General features: G+C 48.8%; 1 protein-coding gene across 4 annotated transcripts in view; it reads left to right on the top strand.

Annotated features, from left to right (window-relative positions):
• AHNAK (AHNAK nucleoprotein) overlaps nucleotides 1-24,346 on the top strand; it is a 107,452-nt gene that overhangs the window by 53,204 nt on the left and 29,902 nt on the right. The window contains exon 6 of one of the 4 annotated variants that reach the window (XR_012497611.1): nucleotides 4,263-4,393. The exons of the other annotated variants lie outside the window; for them this stretch is intronic. The gene's annotated coding sequence lies outside the window, so the exon portion shown is untranslated. The remainder of the gene's footprint in view (nucleotides 1-4,262; nucleotides 4,394-24,346) is intronic. 4 annotated transcript variants of the gene reach the window in all.

Genomic DNA, 24,346 nt, shown 5'->3' with positions numbered 1-24,346 from the left:
TAGGTCTCTGAGGGGTTAAATGGTCCCAGGAAGAAGCAGGATAAGCTCCCCTGCTTCTTCTGCATGTTAGGAATGAGGAATGTTTTAGGTTCACGAATAAGCTGTTGCTGACTGATGTTCCGATTACAGATGAAATGTTCCTGTTCTACTTTGTTACACATGAAATCTCAGTGAACAGTACACGACCGACCACGGTTAAGTGCTTCAGTGATGTGGTCTCACTGCATTGGGTGTAGAAATTCAGGGGAAAAGAGTATGGAAGAAGGTCGTATGGTCAGGTAACAATAAAAATAAAATAATAAGACCTAACCCTCATTAAGCACTTTCTACGTGTCAGGCCTGATATAAATCTGTTATGTGACTTAACTCATTTAATCCTCATGATAACCCTTTGAAGTAGATGAAATTATATCCTCATTTTACAGTGGAGGAATGTAAGGCACTGAAAGATGAAGCGATTTGCCCAAAGTTTTAGAGCCTGGAAAGGGCACAGCCAGGATTTGAATCCAGACTCATTGGCTCGAGTTGTTTCTCTTAAATGCCACATCCAGTGGCCTTCATGAAGGTTTTATGAAGGAGATGAGACTTAAGCTGTGCCTTCAGAATGAGATGTCCAATAGCCTGGGGACAATCTGAGTGATGGCCCAGGGACAGAGTGAGGAGGGCAGACCCCAGCAGGGAAGATGAGACTGACCTCACGCAACAGAGGGCACATATTGGAGAGAAATGGAAAAATGGTGGAACAATAGGTTGGGGACAGACGGTAAAAGGTCTAAGCAGAGGACTTAGATTTGGTCTGGAAGGGCAATGCCTTTGAAGAGTATTGAAGGGCGACTTGCTAGAAGCAGAGGTTTGGGAAGGTTTTGGGGTGGCAATGGTAGATCTGAGGGTAGGAGGTGTGGAGACAGGAATGGGGCGCTGAAAGGACTAGCCTCGAATGGTCAAGAGGAGCGGAAGGAAGGGAGAGTGGTCTGACAATCCACAGAGGATCACAGGTGGGAGGGGGAGCTCAACATCCAACTGGTTTTGAGATTCTGAGTTTAGTGAGAGGCTCGGTGTTGCCTCCAGGTTAAGATCCCACTGTTTTCTGACTTAAATTCTATTACAAGAGGGTGAGTCCACAAAGTATCAGACATGTATGATATAGTCAGGTAACTTGTCTTTAAGTCGCACCTGTTTGGGTAGCCGACTAAGAAAGACTTTTTCCTATTGATTGTTGTGTCTTTCAGGGTTTGATCAGAAAGGCAGAAACTCTGTGAGCCATAGAGAATAAAGATTCATCCTAGGGGTCAGAGCTCCTGGGATGGTGGGAGCTGGTTCTATAGTCTGTTAGGTGTTGTCCCTGTGTCTTAGCTGGGCCAGCTTGGGAGGGAAGATGATGTGGAGTGGGGACAATGAGGGACAAACTGGAACTGCGTCTGGCTCTCACCGCCTGCTATCTCAATGATGTGGGTGACCTGTGAGATAAGCAGGACCCCTCGCCCCAGAGACATACACACCTGGCTTAGAAACTGGAGGAGCTACAGGCCCAAGGGCCGCCCCATGCCAACAAGGTGAGCCAGAGAACAGTGGCAGTGTGTGAGCTGTCCCCATGTCCGCCCTATACGACCTTCAGAGCGTAACAAAATGCCTGTGCTTCACTTGTGCTTCCAAATTTCACACACATTTCTCTTGTGGCTGCCCCTAACTCAGGACACTACAGGGAAAGGAATTTAGGAAATGTGGCTACATTGACCTAGTACAAAGCCATCACAATTGTCCATATGCATAGCAGATTCGCTTTAATTCTTCTTCCAGAGATGTAGCATGAACTTTCTTATGAGTCTGTTGTAGCCACCATTATATCTGAGTATCTCTCCATCCTCCCTGCAAATTCTTAATAAATCTTATCTCTTCTCTGAACTTCCTGAAGTTTAATTTGTTTCTGAAGGTAGAGTGAATGGGGCAGGTAAGTTGCAGCTGTGGGATGCCTTCCTGGATTTTAAGAGGCGATGAAACATTTTACGTAAAGATGAGCCCTAGGCTGGGCTCGTTCTGGCCAACACTCACGTAGGTGGCAGGTGTTTTCTTTTACATTTTTTTTATAGCTACATCTTCTGTATTTGTTTGCTAGGACTTCCATAGACCCAGTGGCTAAATACAATTTATTTTCTCATAGTTCTGGAGGCTAGAAGTCCATGATTATGGTGTTGGCAGGGATGCTTTTTTGAGGACTCCCTCCTTGGCTTATAGATGATGGTCTTCTCCCTGTGTCTCCACAGGGTCTGTGTCCTTATTTCCTGTTGTTATAAGGACATCAGTTATATCAGTTATAGAACAGTATATCAGTTATATTGGATTAGGGCTCACCTAATGAACTTAATTACTTTTGGAAAGACCATATCTTCCAATATAGTCACATTCTGAGATACTGGAGTTAGGACTTCCCCATATGAATTTTTTGGGAACTCAATTCAGCCCGTAACACCTTCCTTCTCATCCAACTTACCGCATGGTGAAAGGTCAGCCCAGCAACGACACCAGCTGCTCAGTTCGTCCCTATAGTTACTCATGGAAGGCGGCCTCTGGGCTTTTCTGGGAAGATCGAGAACGTTATTTCTCAGGCCCATTTTCCTCTGCATGGCTGTCCTTGCCTGGGCAAGGAGTGTTTCTCCACGCCACAGATTCTGACTTGGTCAGATCAGAAAGCAGCAAATCCAGGGGGATTATTTTTTTTACTGCATGCAGAATTCCTTGCATAGCAGAGAGTTCAGAAAGGAAGGCCCTGTACAGGGTCAGAGGTCAGGGCTGTGAAGTTCAGAGCCCCTGAGAAAGGGTCAGGCTCTCCTCTGCTAATCCCGTATGCTTGATTAGCCTCTGAATTGATGTACCTAGAGTGAACTCTGTTACAACCAGCAATCTGATTTAACCCTTAAGCTGTATTTTCTCCCACCCCTAAAGTCTCAGTCACTAAGGGGATTTGGGAAGAAGCAGAGGCAAGAGTGAAGGTTCTGTGGCTCTCACTGTCTAGGACAGCTGACCACTGGGTCCAGCCTGCTCCCCCAGGAGGTACAAGCAGGGAACAGAGGGCCGCCCTGCTTGGCAGGAGGCCGGGTCTGGGCCAGGCTTCCCATGTCCTTCCTACTGGCCTTCTGCTGGGAATGGCGAGAGAGGGGGGTGATGCCCTTCTGGAAATCCGTCAGAATCAAGCCAGAGGGGCGCCTGACATCTTTTTCTTCTCTGGATTCCTGCTCCCTGGTACAGACCAAATTTGCCATCACTTTTTACTGGAGGGAAGAACAGTGGAGATATGAAAATTCTCTAAAGCCATGTTGGAATACTTTCAAGAATAGCTTCAACAAAGCAGGGAAAAGGACAAGATTGCACCCAGGGCTGGATCACCCACTTGGACAGCTGGTTCTAAAAAGAGACCTGGGATTTTGTGCTATGGCTTCACACACAGAAGAAGAAGGGAATGGCAGGCGTTGGGTTGGAGGGAGGGAGGCCTGGTACTTGTCTAGGATGTCCCCCTCTGCATGGTGACAGGCTCTTAGGGAATCTTAATAAAAGAGTCAGGAGCAGTCTGGCCACCTTCCAACCCTCCTTGTACCTGAGACAAAGATGTTGGCCTGACACAACTGTTTAGGTAATTTCTTAGTACATTTACCGCTTTACAGACCTCAAACTACCCAAGTAAATAAATCTCTTTTTAAAAAATAAAGCGATTAAAAATTTGTTCAACTATCTTATTATAGTAAGTGCTAAAGTAGGTGCATTTTGTAATCTTCACTGTTGACATTAGTGAAACACTTGTGTGCCAAAGGGTCTGGGAGGTATTATTTTAGAGTGATTTTTGTACTGGTGTACACTTTTCTCTCTTCTAAACATGGCTAGGTGTGGTCAATTTGGAAAAGGTAAAAAGAGGAAAAGAAGAGGCACTTTTTTAGCAGCGCTCTGCAAAGGTCTAGAAAATGGTTTAAATGGCCCAGTAGAGCTGATAACTGCTACCTACTGGGTCTGGGGGAAAAGCCTGGGAAGCAACGACAGGGGCTGGAAGGGTCCCGTTTTAGTGTGAAGAGGCCATGGGGCTAGGCCTCACCCCTCCTGGCTGTGGCAGGAGAGGGTTCTAGCTGAGAAGAATGGAATGTGTGCGCTGAACTGAGGGACCTGCCTGACTGAGGCTGTGGGAGGGGAGAGGCCATCCCATGAAACCACAGGGAATAGTGGGTGAGGAAATAGGAGGCCGAATGCTTTGTGCTCTAAGATAACATTCTCTTCTGTAGAGGAACATTCCCTGGAGCAGAGGCAACTGGAAGAGATTCCAAGCTGAGGTCCTCCCAGGCTGCTGATTTCTGAGGGCCTCTGGGATGCAGAGGTCTCTGAGTGAAACCATCTGACCAGGCTTCCCTTTGATGTTGGTATACATTCCCCAACCTTCACCACCCAACTTCCTGACCTTTCTCAAAAGGCCCCTGGGCCTTTGCACGTGCTATTCCTTTGGCCAGGAGTACCCCAGCCACCTACTAAGGCAATTATCCTTCAGGATTTGTTGCAGCCTTTATTCCCTCAGGGGACCCTTAACTCTGGGCTGGGTCAAGGTCCTCTTTTAAGCACTCTGATGGCTCCCTAAACTTTGCCTCTGTAACTTTTCCTCTCATTTGCCAGGTGGTAATCCCAGACTCTAAGAAGTCAGGAACCTCCTTACATGTTGCCAAGTGTTCGCTTCTGGTGGGTAACTCTTGGGAGGCCTGAGAGAGGGAGAAGGGAGACCCCTGCTGTCTGCCAGCCTGGGACTTGAGGTTCACTGTTTGATGACTGGCATCCTGGGCTGCTCAGGAAATATTTGTGGACGGAACAAATGTTTTGTTGAGCAGCTACCACACTCCCGACACTTTAATTCCTTATTTCGTGTAACCTGCATAAGAACCGTGTGAAGAAGGTGTCGTGTCCATTTCCAAATGAGGACATTGGGGTTCAGAGGGTTCCGCAACTAGACTGAGGTCACACAGCTAAGAAGCGGTGACAGTTTCCAGTTCTTGTTCTTAGGGTGTATCAGAACCACAGGGCAGCTGGTTAAAATCGTAGCTATCCTTGCATCACCCCCCAAGATTCTAATTTTGTTATGCCATTATTTTTTTATTGTGGTAAAGTATAGAAATATAAAATTTACCGTCTTAACAATTTTTAGGCGCACAGTTCTGTGATATTAGACACATTCACACTGTTGTACAACTGTCACCACTATCCATCTCTGGAACTTTTTCATCTTTCAAAACTGAAACTCTGGCTCCATTAAACACTCACTCCCCATTCTCTCTCCCCCCATTCTCCACCCCCACCCCAGGCCATGGCACCCACCGTTCTATTTTCTGGCTCTGTGAATTTGACTAGGGACCTCCTATCAGTGGAATCATACAGTATTTTTCCTTTTGCGTCTGGTTTATTTCACCGTCACAGCATTTTAAACAAGGGCCCCTGGTAATCCTGCTGCAGGGGTCTGGATAACTCTGAGAAAATCCAGTGGAGGATGGGAGGAGGGTGACAGAAACGCCATCCTGGTGCAGGTTGTGAGGGCTGAGTGTATATGGATGGTGAGGGCTGGGGTGAGTCATGGAGTGTGGGCTGAGAGGCAGGGCAGGGGAGGTGGGGGTGGTGGTGACAGAGGAGCCCTGGGGTGAGCAGTGGCTGGTTTCTGGCAGGTATTGCTCAAGGTTGGGTTTTGACCAAGGCCTAAGAGCTCAAGGTGGAAGGACAGTGGAGGGAAAATAGTGGGGACTGGTTGTTCAGGGAGTGTGCGTGAGCCAGGGTAAGGAGCTGACAAGGGAGGCCAGAATACAGGTGGAGCCTGGGGAGGGGAGGGGAAGGGTGGGGTGGGCTGTGTGAGGACCACAGAGGGTGAGAAAAATGAGAGTGAGTAGTGGGTGAGGGCCTCATGTGTCAACCCAAGTGGAGGCACCCACCAGGAGCGGGCACCAGATCCCGTTCTAGGCCTAGAAGAAAATGGTGGGATATCGGAGCTGATGAGTAGGGTTGGAAGATGTGTGAAAGCCTGCCTGTGGGCACAGGAGGGTTTGACATGGAGCCAGCCCTTTGCCTCAACCAGGATACTGTGTGTACTTCCCCTCGAGGGAGCGTCAGTTTATGGGCAGCCTGGCTCTGAGGGAGATGTCCAAGGCCCTTGTGGGGAGTGGGACTGGCAGGAAGAGCAGCCCCACTGCACCCCGCCCCAGGGAGCAAGGTCGGCTAGGCCTTTCTCTACCTTTCCACCTTCCCCCATCTGTGTCCTCTCTCCCTTTCTTTATTTATGCTGTTCTTTTCTTTTCTTGGCCCCCCTTTCCATTTAATTTCTCTTTCTCCCACTGCCCCTGAATGGAGCTGAGGTAGCCTGGATGGTGCCTGTGTACATACATCACACGTGGTCCCTCACTTGCCTGCCCCTCTATAGCAGGCCACGTACCTGTCAGCTCTGCCTCGGATTGGCTGTCTGGCTCCGGGCAGGTCTCCACCTGTCCCTGTACCTCACTTTCCCCATTTATGACATTTATAGTAATAGTACCGATTCCAGAGGTCTATTGTAAGGATTAAACAAGAGAATCATGTAAAGGGTGTAGAACAGGGTGTTTGGTAGGGGTGTGGTTTACCCTGACTCCTCCTCCTGCTCCTCCTCCTCCTCCTCCTCCTCCTCCTCCTCCTCCTCCTCCTCCTCTTCCTCCTCCTCTTCCCTCTCGCCCTCCCCTTTCTTCTTCTTTTTTTTTCTATAGTGATGCAATTAAGGAGGCTGAGGACGGCTAGCCCCGGCCTGTACAGACAGCATCAGCTGTGCAAGTGGGCGCGTGGGTGGGGGTCGCTGTGCCAACTTGAGCCTATGCCACATCCTCTGCTGAATTTCAGGCTCGTGTTGTGAGGGAGTGGGGCATCTTTTGGAAGTCTAGTTGCTTGATGGATGGAGGGATTTTCTAGACAAGTTCCTTTAAGGAAGGTAGATTCAGGCTCAGCCGTTGGAGGCGGAGGATGGTTCCATGTGCAGCCTGACGTAGGGCCTCACACAGGTCTCCTGGTGTCCCACACTTGAGTCCTATGGAGGCAAAGGGGCTCTGAGGCATAACAGGGAAAGGTGGTTTTACTGCAGTCTCTGTAAGGCAGTGGGACCAAGAGACGATGCTTTTGTATTTGTCAGCCAGAGGCAGAGAAAGACCTGTTCCGCCTACCTGGGCATGGAGAGTGGGGTGTCTTTAGTGCATTGCAGGCCCAGAAAATGCACAGTGGCTTTGGCGTGAAGTGTGGTCACGGCAGCGCAGTGCCTGGAATAACACAGTGACCAGCCAAAAGCTGGTGGTACGTGGAGGAGGGGCAGCCCTGCCTGGCGGCAGGCGGTGATCTGGCACCTAAGGAGGTGGCTGGTGTGGGGGGCCTGCGACATCTCAGCAAGCAATGGGGGTGTGGATGGTCGCCATCAGTGGAGGAAGATGCTGAGCATTAATTATGGTAGACCTTTAGTGGGAGTAAATGGGTCTGCTTAGGACATGTGGACAGCTGTTTGAGGACTTTCAGGGGTATTTGTGTGTGTGTGTGTGTAAGAGGGTAGGTTTTGGAGGAGGCTGGGACCTCATCATAGCTGTCAGAGGCAAGTGTCAGTGACATCCAATTATAACTGCTGAAATGGCCCCAACCTTAAGCCCAGACTGGGGTGGCTAGGCATATGCAAGTTTGCACATTACGTTTCATTTGCAAGTTACATGTTTATTAATAAAAGATGATGCTACCTCTTCTGCCTTAAACTGAAGATTTCCTGTCTCTGTCAGAAAGTTAGCTGTAAGCTGGCTTTTTAACTTTACAAGGTCCTTGATTTTTGTTGTTCCCTGTGGGTATGGAACCAGATCTGGCCTCAGGCTCCCAGCCTCCACGATTGTGAGATACATTCCTGTAGTTAAAGCCACGCAGTCTATGGTATTTTTGTCAGAGTGGCTTGAGCTGACCAAAACACCAGGGAGGCGACTAAACAGTCGACAATGCACAGGACAGCCTCCCACAACCAAGAATTATCCAGTGCAAAATATTTCAAGTGTCACCATTGAGAAACTCTGCTCTAGGGTGGCTTGGACTGTGCTTGCTGTCAGAAAATATTCCTTCAGAGACTGCTGGCCTCCCCAGGGCGTCAGGTACCAGCACCTCTGTCCCGTCCCTGTGGCTGCAGGAGACTGAAGCTCTTGCCCAACAAAAGTTCCTCTCAGGTCCTGCTCTTGTGTTGGAGTAAATAAGACTGGAAGTCCTTTTAACTTGTGTGGTTGTCCCCAGGAGGAGGAGGCATCTGGGTTGAATAACAGGGCGGGTTAGGTCCGGAAGGAGTGCAACCCGCCCTCTGCTATCGTCTATTTATTCTATTGAAATGCACCAGCTGGGTAAGCATGGGATTATTGTGAGCAATTTGGTTCTTTAGAAGTTTTGTTTATTCCTTGAAAGAATAAAGAGATGAGAGATGAAGGTGGGGGGGGGGGGAGAAGATGAGTTGATGTGAAGGGTCAGTCACAAAATGATTGACCTTGCCCATCTGGGGTGACCACCCATTGGCTCCTTTAATCAGCACTCCAGCCTCTCTCTGTGGCTGTGTGACGAAGCATCTGGATGGTTAGCTGCGTTGTACACTTCTCAACCTTTGTGGTTTTGGCCGCTAGGAAGCAGAGTTCTAGTTACAGGAGCCGTTCTGTAAACCCAGTGAGGCTTTTCCGTGTCATGTTTGGTTTAGGATCTAGCACCCATACATGGATGAACCGTGCTTCCTGCTTTTCCCAGGCTGTCCACTTTGTGCACTCAAGTGGTTTCACATGTCACCTTCTCTGTCCCTAACATCTCTCCCACTCTGGGACTACCTGTTCTTTTACCTGTACCCACCCAGCACCTGATGCACCCCTCAACCATAGCTCTTAGTGTAGTCTGGTTATGGGGACATGATCCCAATATAATTAATATAACTCATATAATTATCCCCCAATGCAAGAAGATTCTGGAGGGCAGGGACCATGTGGTGTTTACTATCTCTGAGCCACCTGCATGTGACAGTGTCCGACCTGAGATCAGGCTTCAGGAAATGTTTACAGAGCTGAACTGAACTTCAAAGAAGAGAACCATAAGCAACAGTTGGATGGGGAAAATGGCAAATTTGGGTCACCGAAAATATATGGAAGAAAGGCCATGTTGCATGTTTTAGCAGGGTAGGCTGGGAACTGCTTGAGAGAGTATCCTCTCCTTTCCAAACCCATTACAGCTCCTAACATTCTTTCCTCAGAAGCAAAAGGCTTGAGTGTTTCAAGATGCATTTTTGGAATGCTGGGCGAGCCGTGGTGGAGACTAGAAACATCGAGAATTGAAGGTGTTTATACCGTATGCTTTCTAATTACATCACTGCAAAAGTTCGTAGAACATGTATTTTCTTTTAAAGAAATACACTTACGTTATGTTCAAGGATGTACTATAGGTGCATCAAACTGGGCTGTGAGGAAGGCCCCAGGTTTGGCATCACCACCAAGTAAACCAGGTCTTTTAGAAGAGAAACTTGGGGACTGCACAAATGACTCATAATTAATAGGTATGTTGTTTGTAAACAGTTCATTATCCCACATAGTTAAAGGGCTTCCTTATCTTAGTTATACTATTAATTTGCTTAATAGCCTCTGTTTAAATGATCACAAATTCTCAATCGGGGTGGTGGTGTTTGAATTAATAAGGTTTTATTTCATTCATCAATCTAACAAGTATTTGTTGAATGCCTGTTATGTTCCACACCCTGGGGATGGCAATGAACGAGACCAGGTCCTTGTCTTCTTGGAACATTCTAGTGGCAAAGCACGAGGATGTTTGGCAGAAAAGGAGGAAATATGTGGAGTGTAGACCTGATGGAAACTGCTGATGGATTGGCCATGTGGAGGCAGGGGTGAGAGAGAAATCAAGAATGACTCCTACGTTTTTTGGCCTGAACAGCTGACTAAATGGCCTTGCCATTTACTGAGTTGGGGAAATTGAGAGAAAAGATCTGGGAAAGAAAAGTGAAAAGTTCAGTATTGGACACATTAAGTTTGAGGTTCTTTGTAGACAGCCAAGTACATAGCTGGGTATATCAATGTCTGGTGTTCAGGATAGCAGTCCAGACTGAAGGTAGATATGAACTGGGGGTTGTAACAGTTTCTTAGGGTGGCTTAAAATGACAGAAATTTATTGTCTCACAGTTCTGGAGGCTCGACGTTTGACATCAAAGAATTGACAGAGCCATGTTCCTTCTGAAGGGTCTCGGAAAGTTTTAAAATGGGAAGTTCCATGTCCTGGGAACCCCGTCTCAGGGAAAGCAGGATAGGTGGTCATTCTATCACCAGAACAGGCCTGAAGGGAGAGCTGGGTTCGGGGGCACCAAGGGCTTCATGGAGGGGACACGAGGAAGCCTTTGATGGTGGCTTCTCTTTTCTTGGGGACATGGGTGGGGGGGAGATTGTGAACTGAGAGCAAAGACAGGGAGGGAGACCGGAGGCAGAATAGAGAGGAGAAGGTGTGGAATAGCCATTTTGGAGAGGGGGAAAGGGAACTGGTAAGAAGTAGAGTAGTATTTCCGGGCAGTGCTGGGTGGCAACTTGAAATATGTGGTCATAAATTTAAAGTGACACCAGTCAGCGTGATTGTGGGGTGTATGCTCTCTGTAAAAATCTAAACAGCTCATATTCTGTTATAATTAACTTGTTGGAACATACGGCACCGTTGTGTTGCCCTGGCATATGGAGGAAATGGATACACCCTTAGAAACACACTCCTGGTCTGTAGGACTTTCAGATGAAAACACAGCAAAGCTAACTCTCCTGAGAGTAAATTAACACCTTCACCTTGACCTTCAATTTCTTCCATTAGAGGCTGTTAACAATTACAGTGCAGACCAGGCCACTTGTCCAAACCCTTTGTAACCATGTTATCCATCCTTTCATCTCCTGCAGAAGCACCTCAGTGGTTTGTTGTACCCAACACTTGTTTGCAAGTAGCAATTACAGTGATTTGCACAAGGAACAATTTAACACTAATAGAAATAAAAAGTCATTGCCAGGCTTGATTCTACTGATCTTCATGTTAAAGGAGTTCAGCTGGATTGTCAGTTTTTCCTTATTCTGCCCATTCTCTTGGCAGATTTTAGGTAACAGATATTTAATCAAAGTACGTGATTCAAGAAGAGCAAAAGAGTGTGGATTTGGTGTTAGAAGACCTGGATTCAAGTTATCCACCTACTCCTTTTTGGTCAGGTGACCTTGTGAAGCTCATCTAACCAGTAAATCTTAGTTTTGTCATAAAAATGTGGCTGCAACGATCTGTGCTGGCTGCTTTGGGGGTGTAAGGACTTCATAAAATCTGTAAACAAAAGTGCTGTGTGTTATACAAATGTGGGCTTTTGCTGTGATTATTTTCAGCACGGTTCTGTGACTTTCCAGTGGTTTCCAGTCCTGTAGCTTTAATAAATAGGGACAGAAAAAACTGCTGAGCCATTGGGCGTGGCAGCCGAGCTTTCAATAACTGTGGGTAATCAGGAGGGTTGAGGAGCTGGACTAGGGACCAGAGATGGAATGACATGGGGGGCAGGAGTGGTGACAGCAAGGCACGGGAGGGTGGCTGTATAGGGGAGAGGGGATTGGGGTTAAAGAGGGAAATTCCTGAATGTAAAGTACTGAAAGGGAAGTAGTTCCAGGCTTTGGCAACCCCTACGCTGCCGCCTTAAAATGGAACTGCTGAAATAATGTCCTGGGCGCTCTGTTTCAGAATGTAGGAGGCGAAGAGGCCATTTTGGAAAGACTTCTATTTAAAAGTTGAACTGTCTATCACCTAAAGCTTTCACCTTTAGCGATTCAGGAAATTCTACTCTGTAAAGTGACTCATTCATTCCCTAAGGGTTCGTCAGAGCCAGGGCAGACCACACAGACATCAATTACTGGAAGATTATTCCCATTTTGTCACGGGCTATAACTTGGAGGTAATATTTTTAAATTCTCAATTATGGAGAGCTCAGAATGCGTTTTAGATGTCAGTTCTAAAATCCTTAGGTGTCCTCTTCCGACTGAGTATGGAAAGTGGAAATGTTTTATGATCTCCACATTCGTTACTCTTAATGTACTTAGGAAAGGCAACTTGCAGTCTAGCTGTACCACTGTACAGACACCTCAGGTCTCTGCTTTCCAAAGCTCAGGGCTTGGCCTCCTGCTTTTTTCTCACCATCCACTGAAGAAAAGTGTCCCCTCTTTCATCGTTAAAAAAATATATCACAAAAACCAAATTCTTATCAATTATTTTATGCAACAAAACTGTTTAAAGTGAAAAGTGAAAGTCAGTCCCATTGCCCCCGGAATAACTCCTGCGTGGCCGTTGCCGGGTGTGAACACTCTCTCTGGGCAGGCTCCCCCAGCAGAGGGTTGCTGGAGCCAGGTCTCTAGTTCCAGCCCCAGCCACCCCTAGTCCCACCTTTCTGCTGGATACTGTCACGAGAGTCTCTCATTTCAGATACAGCAAGTCTTCAATTTGTTTGCAGCACCCACGTCTATAGCCCACTGTGGACAGGCCTTAAGTGACCTGTGAGAGAGCTTTCCTGTATGTAGCCTTGGGAAACACATTTGACCTCTGTGTGCCTCAGTTTCCTCATCTGTAATAGGTGGGGGTTAGGGCACCGTGACCCCTCAAGCACTCTTGTTCTGACCCATCTATGCATCTAGCCTCTTCCTCCCCACCTTAGTATTTCTGGTTTCTTTTCCTGTTCTTGTAATTTTTCATACAGCAGAAGGGCTTGTGTAGAGGTGTGGCGCTCAGGAGAGTTGGAGTCACCTTTTGGCTGGGTAGCCATGTGACCCTGCCAGTCGCTTGGCCCTTCTGGACCTTAGTTTTCTCATCTGAGAAATGAGGGACCTGTTTGATCTCCCGGAGACTTTCTGGTCTGACACCCCCTGAGTCTCACGACTTCTTCCTACTGAGGGGTGACACCTCTGATTCTGAGGGAACAGTCAGGTCAGGGTAGGCACACGATGGCGATAGTAGGTTTGGGGCAGGGAGCTGACTGGGGAAGCTGAACTTTTTTCCAGAGCCCCTGAGTCAGTTCCTTGTGGTCTGGCTTCATTTTTTTCATTTGAAGTGTTGTGAAATCCCACAACAGCACCCACGCCTACTTCCAGCTCTGAGTACATTCGTGGTGCATTCCAACACCATTCCAACACCAAGTAGAAGCGCTTTGCAGATAATCCCTCTCACCTGTGAGCCTGGAAAGCCCTGCTCCGTGTCCTTGTGCAGGATTGCAAGGGGCTAGGGTAACCAACCATCCCAACTTGTCCTGGGCTGTCCTGGGTTTAGCACTGGAAGTCCCATGTCCCAGGAAACCCCTCGGTCCCCACCAGACGGTTGGCTCCCCTACTAATGTTCCACGTCAGGGCCTGGCTGACTTCCTTTGTGGGACGGGGCATGGTTAAGTGAAGGAGCTGGCAGCTCAGTGAACCTCAGAATAGCTGGGGTGGGGTGGGGGGCTTGACGGATGCTGATTCCTGGGTCCCACCCTGGATCGTCTGAGTTGGTGGACCTGGAGTGGGGACTAGGAATTCTCATTGAATAAGGCCCCCAGGTAAGTCTGGGGCAGGTGGTTCAGGTACCACACCTTGTGATATATGTTGTGCTTAGGGCAGTGGAGGAAACAGCCAGCTCCTGCCCTCACAGAGCTTATAACCCAGGCAGGAGAAGCCAGGCAGGGACCTGACTCTGAGATGCAGTAGAAAGTAATGAGAGCCTGTGACATGAATAGTCCGTACCGGCCAATTTCGTCCTCCTCCCACCCTCCAAAGTAAGCCAGTGCTCACAGACCTTGGATTTGTTCATTAGAGGGTGGACTTCGCCTTTTTGGCAGGGGGCCTGCAGCTTACATCAGGCTCCCCTGTCTCAGGCCTAACCCCATTCTTTCTTCTGCACCGTGTGACCAAGAGGGACTGTCTCTCAGGCCCATTGCAGCTCTGACCTTCTGGCACAAGGTGGGGGGTGAGGAAGCAGCCCTGCTTTTATTCTTGGCAGGCAGCTGTCATTTCTATCGCTTATGAGCTAAGCCTTTTTCTAAGGTGAATTGTGAACTAGAGTCCTCAAGAGCACTTAGTTATAGGGGTGATTTGAAGAGGACTTGGAGGTGGCCTGTGAAGGGCTTGCTTATTCACTGGGCTCGGCTGCCACAGGACAGAGTGACAGAGGGGAGAAGAATGCAATGACGGCTCCACAGGCCTTCAGATGAGGCGGGACAGTGGATGTGGAACCTGAGGGCGATAGGCTCCTGGGCTGAGGGAGACCAGCCTCCATGGCAGCTGGAGCTATGGGGCCCTGCTGCGCAACTAGCCAGCGGGCATCCATCAGGCTCCTCAAGCTGGTCTCAAGCCTGGCTGAGGGGCTGTAATCTGTTTGGGCCGCTGTAACAGAATACCACAGACGGGGTGGCTTGGAAACAACAGAACTTTATTTCTCATAGTTCTAGAGTCTGGAAGTGTGAGGTCAGGGTGCCAGCATGGTCGGGTTCTGGTCAAAGCTCTCTTCCGGGTTGCAGATGGCCAGCTTCTTTCTATGCTCACATGGTGGGAAGATATGAGGGAATTCTCTGAGCCCCTTATGTAAGGACACTCAGCTCATCACGAGGGCTCCACCCTCATGATGTAATTGCCGTGCAAAGGCCCTACCTCCTAATACCATCACATTGAGGGTTAGGATCTCAACAGATGAAGTGGAGGGGGACACAAACCTTCAGTCCATTGCACGGGCCTTTCAGGAGCTGGTGCCCTGAGCATTTCCAGTTGTGTGGTGTGAGGGCTGGGAGAACAGCTGTGGAGCTGGCCTGCCTAGGTTGAAATCCTGTCTCAGTCATTTATTAGTTGGGTGACCTTACGCAAGTCATTAACATCTCTGAGCCTCAGTTTTTCCATTTATAAAATGGGGTAATAATGTTTCCTGTATTGTCAGGAGAATTGAATAAGATAAGCATGTAAACTGCTTAGCGCAGTGTAATAAAGGTTGACCTATATTTCTATCATCATTATTATTATTAGTGACAGAAAATGGCAAAGGCCAGTAACGATGTGTATATTAATTTGCTAGGGCCACAATAATAAAATGCCACAGACTGGGTGGCTTCAGCCACAGAAAATTATTTTCCCACAGTTCTGGGGGCTGGAAGTCCAAGATCAAGATGTCAGTGGGTTTGGTTTCTTCTGAGGCCTCTCTCCTAGGCTGGTAGAAGGCTGCATTCTGCTGTGTCCTCACATGGTCTCCCCTCAGAGCATGTGCATCTCTGGTGTCTCTTTGGGTAGCCAAGGACACCGGCCATATTGGATTAGGGCCCACCCTAATGACCTCATTTTAACTTCATCATTTAAGGGCCCTATCTTCAAATATAGTCATATTCTGAGGTGATGGTGGTTAGGGCTTCAACATATGAATTTGGGGGCACAATTCAGACCATAACGGGTCAATCTCAGGGCCATGATCTTTGAGGGTCAGACAGAAAAGACCCTCCCTAGGGAGCCAGAAGTGAAAGTGGAGCCCAGTCATGTCTGGAAGAGAGTGGGCCATGCTGTGGCTGCTCAGGTGGCCCGTCCCAGGGGATCTGGCCAGGGTGTCAAGTGCAGTACGTTTAGTTTTATAGTCGCTGGCTGGGTTTGCCTCAGCCCCAGCCTGGCGGGTGTGAGTGAGAACAGCTCCATGGATAGAGTGGGGAGGTGAGTGTGGCAGCTACTGAAGGGGAAGAGCAGATGGAGGCTCTAGAAGGGACATGAGGGTCACATTCCTGAGGGTTGAGGAAGCGAAACAAAAGGTGAGGTTCGGGAGGCAGCACTGGACCAAACCTTGGCCCAGCGCTTTAAGGTTTAGGAGACTCTTGATTCCCTTCAGTGGATCAGGGAACCCTTTTAAGGGGACCAACATGGCAAGTGTTTCATGTAGGTTTCAGACCATCTAGGACCTCCAGTGTATCCAGTGGATGCATTTCCTTAGGAAATGCAAATGTGAACCTTCAGCTGAGAACCAGGTGGCCAGGGTGTGTGTCCTCAAGTTCTTGGAGACTTTTAAGGGCAGGACTAGAGGCCAGTACAGGGACAGGCATTTCAGTTCACCAGTTCACTCTCAATTCCAGGATGAGTTTGTGAAGATCACTTGTCAGGGCAGCTCAGTTGCTTTCTTCACCCCCTCCCCCCGCCCTTGTCTCCTCTTCACAAGGGTCCTCCTGGGCTACTTTGTGGAGCTCGCCATTGTCCTAGCAGATCTGTCCTGGGGGACCCTGAAAGCCTGGGTTCCTGGACTCAATATCTCTTTACGCCCCATTTTGCTTCAATATGGGCTAAAAGAGGGGTCCTGAAGATGACATCTTGGGAGAATGTTGCCAGAGTGGGGCTCAGCAGTTCTGACTCTCACTATGAAACATTCTACATCCTTCACCTTCATCTCAAGGCCATCTCGGTTTCAGGTTCTTATATCTTGTGTTCTTTAATGCTTTCGTTTTTGATGGGCCCTCCGGTCATGGTCATTCGGAGAGAGCTGGGGGTGGAAGATGGTGTTCTTTTCAAGCTCCTTGACAGCCTCAGAATTAACTTAGAGTTCCTGGCTGTGCAAAGGCAGAGCATGTCTAGACATGGTCTGCTTATTGAGATGTGTTCTTGGAGCAGAGCCCCTTAAATCCAGACCGAGGATTCAAACTACACCTCCTACTTCCAGAGTCTCCTCAAGTCACCCACTCCTCTGGGTGAACTGACCCCCCCTCCCTGTCCCCACCCCGAGAGCTCTCTCAGTTCCCATGGACCCCAGGCTGTAACCTTCTTGGAAAGCAGTGGCCTGGTGCCAAGTTAAGTCCTGCATTCAAATCCTGACTCTACTATTGACTGACTGGGTCTCCTGGGGTGTTTCTAGGCCTCTGTTCCCTCATTTCTGAGTTGTCAGGTGCCTAACACACATTATGTAGTTAAAAAATTATGGCTAATTCTTATTCTTATTTCTGTTATCACTCGTTCAACTTCCTCAGCCCAAATGGTATTGAGTGTAGTGTTTTCCCCTAGAGAGAGGATAAGGTGAAAGAATTCACTGTGGGGCCACTGTCATCACCAAGGAAGCTGATCAGAGACAAGTTGGACAAGAGCAATAAAGGTCAGCTTTAAGGCACTGCTTGATGAAAGATAGTCTCTGAACTGTGGGATAAAGTGGGCACAGGCTTAAAAGATCTTAAATACTCCTTCTGACATGTCAAAATCATGCTGTTTACACCTCTGGAAATGCACTACATAGATGTGGATGGGCTTGGAGATGGGGTGCTCCTGGGACAGCTGACTTTGTTTTGGGCAGCAGATGGGTGTAGGGTTTTCATATTCTTTTTGCAACGTTTGCTGAAACACCTTTTACAACCTCACATATCCCAGTGCATGGGTCCCGGAAGAGCTCAGACTCAGGGTGCAAAGGGTGTTGAAGACAGCTACTGTCATCCATCTCTGTCATCCCCCCAGCACGGGAAGTCTTAGATGGAGGCCAAATGAAAATATGGCAGGGGCTGTGAAGGCTCTCATGAGGCAGTCACTGTGTGACTGCGCTGACAATGCCTTCCGACCTTCCCTCCTCCCCAGGTTACAGGAGCTAGTAAGAAACTACAGGATCCAAATAGCCCCCTCGTCCATGGAATCACAGCCTCCCCCTCCACAGACAAGGCCATGGACCATGCCATGTGGTACAGCGGGTGGGACTTCAGGCTCCAGAGTGGGGCTGCCTGCATCCAGTTCTGCTCCCTCACTTATGAGCTGTTCTTCCTAAGCCTCAGTTTCCCTTTTGCCCAAAATGGGGGTACTAAAGCCATGTACATCATAGAATTGTTGTAGGGATAAGATGAGATTATAGAGGCGAAATGCTGAGCATGTGAAAAGTTGTTATTACTCACTTCCGAGTGGAATTTGTGATCTGCCCACAGGCACCTAAAGAAGATATTGTTAATTGTCACAGGCCCTGAAGTGCTATTCATCCTGTGAGATTACATTTTTTTTGAGACTAAAGGCTTTTGGTCTCTGAGAGAATCTTGGTAAGCGGTCATTCCAAGCAATCTAGCAGCTGTCCTGCCAGGCGGCTGGCTGGGCAGGGACCTGGGGTGGGCATAGGCTGATATCTGGGGATAGGGAGGGCCTTGGGAGAGACAACAGGCTGCGGAAGGGCCTTTCTCTTATGGGGCATTTTGCCCTGGGCTCGTGTTCCTCAGATGCATATGATATTGGTTGTCTTTAAACTGGAGTCTTGCCCTGGGGATTGTTCTGAAGTTTTGGTGGAGGAGTGAGTTGACACCTGTCCTTGGCTCGTGGAGGTGACACCACTGAGCCCCAGCTAGAAGGGCCAGCCTGAGATATTGGCTCTTCCCGGAATCTTGAACTGAGCTCTCCACCAACCGTCCCCATGACTGCTTTCTAAAAATGTGACAAGCTTTTCATATGTACTGCAGTCAGCCCCTACTGAGTGTCTGCTGCTGTGCTAGGTGCCCAGAATGCATGCAGAGAGATGTCCCAGTCTGTAAGTCCAACAGGCCTGGTGGCTAGTGGCTCTTGGACCTCCCTGCTGACAACTTCCTGTCACCTGCTTAGTGGCGAAGGGCGAGGAGGGTGTTCCGGGCATGGAGACAGCAAGGGCAGAGGCTCGGAGGTGTAACCACATGGTACATTCAGGAAGTAAGCGGCACTGTGTGGCTAGAGGAGGAGGTTGCGTGGGTGGGCCAGACGGTGAGCCCAGGGGTTCTTGTTTTTGGGGAGTGGGAGCCACTGGAGGTTTTCATACAGGGAAATGACATGAGCTGTCTTCCGTTTTTTTTTTTTTTTTTTTTTAAATCATAACCATAATAGCAGCATCACAACCATTAGCTCTGAGCACTTCTATGCATCAGCTAAATGCTGTAACGTGAGTTATTTCATTTAGTCCCATTTTACAGATGAGGCTGGGAGAGTCCACAAAGCCCAATCATAGAGCAGCAGAGCTGGGACAAACCCATGTCCATACAACCCCAAAGCCTTCGCTGTGACTTGCTCCTCAAACTCACTGAACCTGTGTCCTCGTCTATGACACCTACCTCATAGGGTTGTTTTAATAAATTGGGGAATGTATTTAAAGTGCCTGGCAATAAATGGTGCTCAATAAATGGTAGTCACTGCTATTTTTGTTGCTATTATCTGTTTTAGAGAGCACTCCCTGGCATGCCAGGTGTCAGGTAGTACCTTTAAGTTTGAAACCACGTGGGCAGGCATCAGTAAGCTAGGCTAATGAAGCCACCCCCTGCCAGAGCAGGGCGCTGCATAGGCGTCTGCTTTAACCCTCTCCCGTTGCTGTGGTTACCGACTGGGCATCTGGTTCTCTCTGTCGCTGGGGCCTCGCCAGCTCAGGTCAGGGTGACTCCGTTCCCACCTGGCATTATGCCATGAGTGCTTCTCTGAGGATGCCTCCTGCATGCTCTGGTTTCGGTTTTGCTCTAGCTGAGCAGGGGCAGACCCCACAGGTGGCAGGATGGAGGATTAATTGGATGGACCAAAGCCCCACAGACTGCTGGAACTCTCCAGGGGAGAGAGGGTGAAGGCTGGAAGGGTACCAGCCATCAGAATGAAGAAAGAAGACAGCTTTAGGGAACATTTTGGATTTAGAGCTGATAGGATGTAACAATCTAACACTGTGGGGAGAAGAGAGAGAGAGTAGTGAAAAATGATATTTCTAACTTGAATGACCTCTTGGCCCTATTCTGTTCCCTTTCTATGCTTCGCCCAATGGATCTCATCCATTCCCATGGTGTTAAATGCCATTTCTAGGTTGACAATCTCCCGTTTCCCAATTCCCTGAGCTCCAGCCTTGACTACGTATTTGTCCCTTGCTCTCTTCACTTGGATGTCCCTCAGGCATTTCAAACTCAGCATTTCCCAAATGGAACTCCAAAAATGATTTGCCTCCCTCACTCTCAAACCTGCTTCTCCGTCTCAGTCAATGGTACTACTCTCCCTTGTGTTCAAGTTAGAACATATGAGCATCAACCCCGTGTCTCCCTCTTACTCATCCCTTGTATCCCACTCATGAGCAAGTTCTATCATTTCTGCCTTGGGACTACATCACAAGGGAAATACCTCACCTCTCGCCATCTGTACTGCCACCATCCCAGGCTGAGCCACACCCGTCACTCACTTGGGTGACTGAGTCCACACGGCCTCCCCACTTCCACTCTGGCTCCAAATTCCAGCCACAGTCATCTTTTAGGAAGACAAATTTAATCCTCTTACCTAATGACTTCCAACGACACTGAGCATGACAACCACCAGCATCCCATGGCTTACAAGGTTCTACACCGGATCTCAGCTTCACCTGACTTCCCTCCTCCCCATTACTCACTCTCTTAGCCTCAACGGCTTCCTTGTGGTCCCCAAAACATGCTAAGTCTTTCCCTCCTCAGGTCCACGTTGTGGTTCCCCATCGTTCCCACTGTCTGGAATGCTCTGCCTCGTCTTCACATGATCTGTTCCTTGTCATCCTCCAAACTTCAGCCTAAACGTTCCCTCTCAGGTCACTGTCCCTGATCTCAGGAGGTTCCGTGTCCTTCTCAACATCCTCTTTAGCCAATCATTTCATTCAGAGCACACACTGATCACAGCTTGACATTTTTAATCTGTTTATCTCATTTATTTTTTGTCTCCCCTATAGAGTTTCAACTCTACAAGGGCGGCCTGTGACACAAAAGGTGCCAACATGTGTTTGTTGACTTGATGAACAGATGATGAGGGCACGCACCTAGGGAGCATTGACATTCACAGGGTGGGCTGTCAAGGAGACTTGAGAATGAGGGACAGGAGGGTCACGTTAGGAATCAAGAGAGGAGGGACACTTTGGCTGGGGCTGCTTTTGGCTTCAGGTAACAGCAAACCCATCCAGTGGTGACGTTGACAAGGGGATTATGTTTCTTGTCGTCAGGATGTTCAGCAGCAAAGCTCTGGGCATTGTTGCTGAGGTCCTCTTGGCATTTCCCCAGTTTCAAGCATCACATCCTCACACGACTGATTTCAAAGACAGGAAACAAGGAGCAGTGTGGGGCAGACATTCTCCTCACACGTCTCCTTCGTATTGGTGGGGGGTGGCGTGGTGGTTGCCTGAGAAGAGCACCTATGCCCCACTGGTCTGAAAGGACACATGCCTGCCCTTGGACCAGAGCCTGTGCTCATCTTACTGATATAAAAGAATCTTTCCTGTCCTTGAACAAAGTTGGGATTTTGCCAGCTGAGGAGAAGGGGAATGCGCTTTGAGTAAGCAGTGCACGGTGCTGTCCCTGAGCACATTTCACAAGGAAGCATTGTTTTCTGTTGAGTTAATTGATGAAGGAAGATCAAATAGGATGGGTCTTGAGAAGTGGCTGCTGGGTTTGAGGCTTGTAGGCTATATGTGACCCTTCAGAGGGCAGTTCCTAAAGAGCTGCTGGGCTGGGTTGCATGCTGCAGGGGGCTTAGGAATTACCGGGAGAAGTTCCGGGGATGAAGGTAGACTACCAGGAAGCTTGGTGTTAAAGGTAAGAGGAGAGATGGGACAATCCCTGAGTACAGGAGACAGACACAAGGAGGTCTGAAAGAAGCCGGCAGGAGAGAGAGGATAAAGGTTTTTAAGCAAGATGGGATCGTTGATTCCCATGCTCTGAAAGAAGCATGGGGGTGGGGTCAAGTGTACAAGAGGTGGTGGCTGTTACTGGAACAGGTGGGAGGCTTTTCTGAGGACACTCAGTTACCCTATGAGCTAGGAGGGAAGGGGGGCAGGATGGTGCCGACGCCAAGCAGGGGCAAAGATGCCTCTTACTTTCCTTTGTGTGACAATGGGCTTATTTGGAGATTGACTCCACGACCTTGACCTTTCCATCAAGAATGTTTTTACATTCTGATAGAACAGACTGAAAAAAACCAGGTCACGTGTGTGTGGTTGTATACTGGAAAGTTCAGGGACAAAGCCTGATCCTTGGGTTTTCTTTTTCAGATGGACCAGCCTTCCAGGACAGGGTCAGGGGTGTGGCTATTGTATGATGCAATCCAGAGGGCACAGGTTACTTAACAGACAGCACAGGGCTGCCAGATCCTGCAGCCGATGGGCAGCAGGGTGGAGGAGGAGAGCCCTGAGCTGGGCAGAGGACTTGGTTCCACGTCCAGGTCCGCCGTGTACAAGTGGGGGTTCATGGGCATCCTCCAAGCCTGTGACCTCATCTGCAGAGGGTTGGATTGTGGTAGCTCATCTCCTCCCTCCTCTGCCCACAGTTATAAAATGTGCTGGCTCCTCATAGGGAATTAAGGGAACGTCTTCTTCCCTCCTCCCCCACCCCTCCCTGGGGAGTTTGACCCTGCTCAGTAACCCCCTGCAACAGAACAGTGTATTCCTTCACCATTAGCCCTGGTCCCTCACGTCTGGCAACTTTTCTCCTTTGTTTTGGGGAATGATGGCATAGGGCCCAGCTAGTAGGATTGGGAGCCAAACCTTTCTCCTCTATTTATTCAGATCGTAGCTATGGATGCAGCAAAAAGCAAACAGAAATTTGACTAGATATATGAGCTTGATATTCCACATTTAAAGCTGGTGTCTACTTATGTAGGAGGCAGAAAACAGAACATTATGTTAAAATGAATAATAGCCCCAACAGAAAAAAAAGGTGCATTTTTAAGAAATAGTTCTTAGCGGGAATGTTCTGACGCTAAGTTGGTAAGACTGACAGTCGCTCTATTTGTCTCCTCCTCGAAGCAACTTAATGCCCACATCACGTGCCGTCTCTCAGGGTGTGAGTTCTGAAGAGGACATGACTTCTCTTAGGTCGCCCTCTTTGAGCTTGTCTCGTGGAGTTGTTGGGGGAGGCCGATGTTGGTAAGAAGTATGGAGGATCATTCGTTCCCATCAAAGCTGCCCCAATCAGGTCTGTCCTGCCCATTGGCTGGGTGGCCTGGACTTTGTGGAATGGCTATGGGGATTCAATGAGTGAAGTGTTCAGCAAAGTGCCCCAAATGGAATCAGTTACTCAATCGACAAACACAGAGTGCCCATAACTTGCCCTCGTTGTGCCCTGTGGGAAGGAAGCCCCAGATGTATCTCTGCCCTCAGGAATCAGCATCTTGGTAGACAAAGAAAATGGACACTGGGAATCAATGGAGAACAGCGAGTTCTGCAGGAGGGCCCTTCCCTGTGGCGCTGCCCTCCTGGAGGGTGAGCAGCTGCTGGGTGGGGCTTGCTGTCAGCCAGCCCTGCTTAATCTCCTGGCAGCGGCAGCAGGGAGAAAGGAGAATCTGGTATTCATTGTGTGGTTATTTCTAATTTCCTTCTGCTTTCGAGATCCTCTTCTGAGAGAGAACAATGTCCTGCAGGAGGCCCAGGCCCCCACCCAGCTGCGGGGAAGGCAGCGCCCAAAAGAATACAATGGCTGCGCAGATGGCGTTTGATTCCTGTCTTCTGAGAATCGCTGGGGACAGTGGGATTTGGTGGCCCAGTCTAATCCCCGCTTATTATTTGTTGTTCTGTCCCTGCACCTTGGAGCAAGTCCCCCATCTCTCTCCGCCAGGCTCATTTATGTGTTTTATTTTAAAACTGTCCCTGTTTGCCAAGGAAGGACAGTTCTTCCTATATTACCAGGGTTCTGAGTCTGGGTGGGTGGAGAGGGTCCTAGAACTCACGGGACCCCCTGTAGGTCCGAGATTCTGGAGCCATGGGGCCCCTCCATGCCACTGTGCCACCAGCAGGAGGGGAACAGTGTTGGGTCCTTGAGCACATGGGCCAGGCCGGGTGCAACTCCCAGGCCTGTGCCGGTGCCCGCGAGGGATCGTCAGCAGAGGAGCCTGGGCTGACATTTCCCCAGCCAGTGCCTTTTAAGGCCAGCTGGGGGCAGAAGGCCCAGGATGGCGTCCAAGGAATGGGGTGGGGTTTCCTCATTCCTTTCTGTCTTCGCACTTGGCCTCTTACTTGTGGGTTTCAGTACATTTATCAGCCTTGTTTCTCTTTCATCACCAGAAAGCAGAGAGAACCCAAAGTGGGTGACCCATGTATGTAAAGGGGCAGGAGAAGCCCAAGGGCCATTTGACTGTGATCTTCAAGTCTATAGGGTTTTATTGAGAAAGATGCTATGAGAGTGGCAGGTGAGAATAAAGTGAGTGAGGGGGTGACACAGCCGGCAAGGGGCTATGGCAGGGTCTTTAAGATGTGACGATACTGGAGCAGGCTTGCTCACGCTTAAGTCACTCAAGTACTGTCATCACAATTTCTGCCACATCCATATACTATTAGTTTAATACTTCTTTTTAAATAAATTTATTTAAACCACATTACATTTAATTAAAAAGAAATATTTATG

This window comes from Rhinolophus sinicus, linkage group LG06, assembly GCF_036562045.2.
Source record: "Rhinolophus sinicus isolate RSC01 linkage group LG06, ASM3656204v1, whole genome shotgun sequence".
In the NCBI taxonomy this organism is placed as follows: domain Eukaryota; kingdom Metazoa; phylum Chordata; class Mammalia; order Chiroptera; family Rhinolophidae; genus Rhinolophus; species Rhinolophus sinicus.
Note: the sequence above shows the minus strand (reverse complement) of the source record. Positions and strands in the feature narration are given on the sequence as shown.